Raw genomic sequence first — 3,824 nt, forward strand, 5'->3', positions numbered from 1 at the left:
GGCAAGACTGCATTATGACAAACATTAGAAAACATATGAGGAATAAGGAACAAAACAATGCAATATCAGCATGACAAAAACAACAGCATCATCATTTATCATGTAATCATCTTATTCCATTAATCCTTTATAATAATCATTTAAACCATTTATACACTAATTTCATTGATTTTTTTTCACTGATTAGTCATTTATATTATAATATAAATGTTTATATTATTTTTCCATTGTTGTTTAATCTTGTGATTGTGTGGACTTGTCTTCAGAGGTTGTTGTTGTGAAGCAGTAATTTTCCATTGCTATGGCTTGAGTTATAATAACACTTTTTGGATTTGTACTGGTCTGAGCATTGAAACATACGCAACTATGATTATTCAATAAACTCTTCTCTTTTTTATCATCATCACTTCGTCTCCTGCTTCTGCTCTTCATTGGCTTTTCTCAGTCAACTTCTTGGCTGTTAGAAGACTGTTGTCACTGAACCGATGTGAATGACCCTCACAAAATGGTGATCAGGACCAGTTAAGGTCACTATACCAGATTTGGGGCGGGAACATTAAAAATTTAAAAGATAAAATACTTGCTTATTTAATGACCAGTGTGTTACAACATCGTTTACATTTTTTGCATTGAGGCAATATATCCTAGTGGAAAATTAGACTAAATTTAAGTACATTTTTACGTAACGGGTCACCCAGTATTATTCCTTTTACTGTAATGAAATGCTCTAACTGAAATAATCAGTGAGATATAAATTATAAGGTGTCATCATTTAAATCATGGTCATTAAACTAAGCTAACACTTCATATTCAATAAAATAAATCACTGGCACATATCTTTTCTTCTGTGCTGCCTGTGTCTGAGTGCTGCCAGTAGCAGAATGTGAAGGGTGCGCACTTCGAAGACCGCATTTGAAGTGCGATTGCATCACAGCGTCACTATGTAGGCTGTCCCAATGTAGGCTGTCCCAATGTGAAGGGTGCACACTTTGAAGACCGCATTTGAAGTGCGATTGCATCACACCGTCACTATGTAGGCTGTCCCTATGTGAAGGGTGCACACTTCGAAGACCGCAATTGAAGTGCGATTGCATCACAGCGTCACTACGTAGGCTGTCCCAGTGTGAAGGGTGCGCACTTCGAAAACCGCATTTGAAGTGTGATTGCATCACAGCGTCACTACTTAGGCTGTCCCAATGTGAAGGGTGCGCACTTCGAAGACCGCATTTGAAGTGTGATTGCATCGTAGCGTCACTACGTAGGCTGTCCCAATGTGAAGGGTGTGTAAGGTCCGCGCAACTGGCCCAAGGAAGGTACCCAGTGGCGGATGAAGGTCTCTTGCGTGTTCGGTCTTTTCAGCGCGCAGTGTTATTCAATTTAGGTTTAACTCAATCTGACTCCATTTTAGTATCTGAATTCTAATTTAGGTTGAAAGGCACATTGGTTGTTTGTCGGTCTCTGATTATTCTTACATTAACTTATTCTAATTAACTCTTTACTTTGTATTTTTTCTCGTTCATTAGGAATCTGTGTCGCTTAGGATGCCTCACGGCGGCCGCTATGCGTGGGCTCCACGATCACAAACTCGCCAGTTTGATCCTTATTCAGAGGTTTTTTGGCTAATACTATTTCCTTTAAATAGTAGGTTTGTTTAGCCCCCTACAATTACCCATGTAATGCTCAAACAATAATCAGCGGTTCTTCTAGACCCTTAGTCTAGACCCCAATAGTTATTATAACTACGTACAACTTAATTAACACTTCAAATATTAATCAGCGGTTCTTCTAGACCACCTTTGTCTAGACCCCGACAGCTAATCTAGCTTCGTACAACTTAATTAATTCTGAAATTATATACATGGTTACCGTAACTGAGTACAACTTAAACTAAGGTCAAGCGGTTAGTCAGAAATTTAGAATCTCACCTGATGTGCCCCATGCTTCATCTCCTGAGATCTAATGTGCACTTAACCCTGGACACAGATTTGCGGAAACATACGCCTTCACTTAATCTACTTGAGAAAATAACTTCAGAGTGAGTCAGAATAAATCAAATGTAACAATTTATTATCAGTCAGGTAAATATGTATTATGCAAATTATTTCCACAGCCAATTCAACGATATCAAATCAATACAAGACATCAAATTCTCAAAGACGAATCTAAGAGTAAAATGCATATCTGAGATTACATATATTAGATGTATTAGAAAAATACATAGTACAGAGTATGTGGAGATACTCTGTACTACGGGCATTCTCGTTACAGAATCGCGCTGACCCTTTTGCTGCAGTCCTTTAAATACCAAACCTAAGAAAAACATCCTCCAAATGGAGGCATGTACAAACAATTGGAATTTGCATTAAGCCAGGTCCCAGACCTGGGTGGTAACAAAAGGTAATTTGCATGGGATTGTTCTCTACGGGGATCAAAGTTTCTCTTAACTCTTAGGATCTGTATTATCTTTTAGTACGATTAAGACCATTGTACCACTTGCCCTGAAACTATTCAAATGAAACCAAACATGACTGTAAATCTTATTTGCATTCATTTAGAACATTATATTCTTGACCAGTTTGAGTGAATGAAAAGATGAAAAGGCACAGATGTATATGTGAGAGTGGTGTTTCCCGCACTACCCCTCTGTGGGGTGTCCTGAAGATGCCAGTGCATTGTTTGCCTCTCAGGAGATCAAAGTATTCTAGTTTCTTTTATCCTTACAGGTGCGCACTTCGAAGACCGCATTTGAAGTGTGATTGCATCACAGCATCACTATGTTGGCTGTCCAAATGTGAAAGGTGCGCACTTCGAAGGCCGATGGCGTCACCGCGGCTCGACGAAGGCTGCCATAATTTGAAAGCGACTTGAAATGCGCCCTCCGTTTCGCAGGAAAATGAAGTGTACATCTGATGCACCCTTCGCACCCTACCCTATCCCAGAATCAGTTGCACACAGATGACGACGGAATTTATATTCAAAGAACATGCGGGTGAGAGTTCTGTGGCGGCCTAGGAATTCACATTAGAATGTAAGTATTGTGTTTTAATTTACTCAAATACAGTACTTTTTGTTTTGTTTTGTTTTTTAAAAACGTGAACTTAAACTAAAAATGTTACCACTGCGAGACTTAATTTGTTAGATGGTCTGAGAAAAACTTCTTATATTTCAATTGTTTTAGGAAGCAATGAGCAGACAGCTCAGTTTATTAAAATGAGGGGTAAAAAAAAAGGACCATTTATTTACCAGGGTCAAAAACTCAGCCAGCGTAGCTTGGAAAAGGCAATGGCACGTTTGTAATCTTTCCACTAGGCTCTCTTGTGTATTATAACTCTTAGCTGTCACTCTACACAAAGCCCACAAACAATAAGACAACCAGTATATAAGGAATGTTCTTTCCCTTTGTTGTGTTTGTGTAGTGCTGTCATGCAGGATATGTCTACAAATGTTTTAACCAAACTTATTTTGTATGCATCTCCTGTTAAGATTGCAGCCCTGTCTTAATATTTTTCATAAGTGTTTCCATGTTCTCTTGTTTTAGGACAATTCTGAAGAAAATGGGCCTGCTGGGGAAGGACCTAAGAAAATACAAAGCACACATTTTTGCTGAAATTCATTGTGCTCTTGTTGTGTTGAATATCAAACTCCAGAGAGAGACAGAGGAGAGAAGAGCACATTAAAGCCCTGTTGCTTTGACCAACATGTTAATTACATAAACAAAATGTTTGGCGTACTGTCTCTGGAAAACAAAATCAACAGATTGATAAGCCTTTATTTATGTATTGTAGACGTTATTACTAAGCGAAGCAAAATTGGCTGAAATATCC

This window comes from Sinocyclocheilus grahami, unplaced genomic scaffold, assembly GCF_001515645.1.
Source record: "Sinocyclocheilus grahami isolate Dianchi unplaced genomic scaffold, SAMN03320097.WGS_v1.1 scaffold823.1, whole genome shotgun sequence".
Lineage (NCBI taxonomy): Eukaryota > Metazoa > Chordata > Actinopteri > Cypriniformes > Cyprinidae > Sinocyclocheilus > Sinocyclocheilus grahami.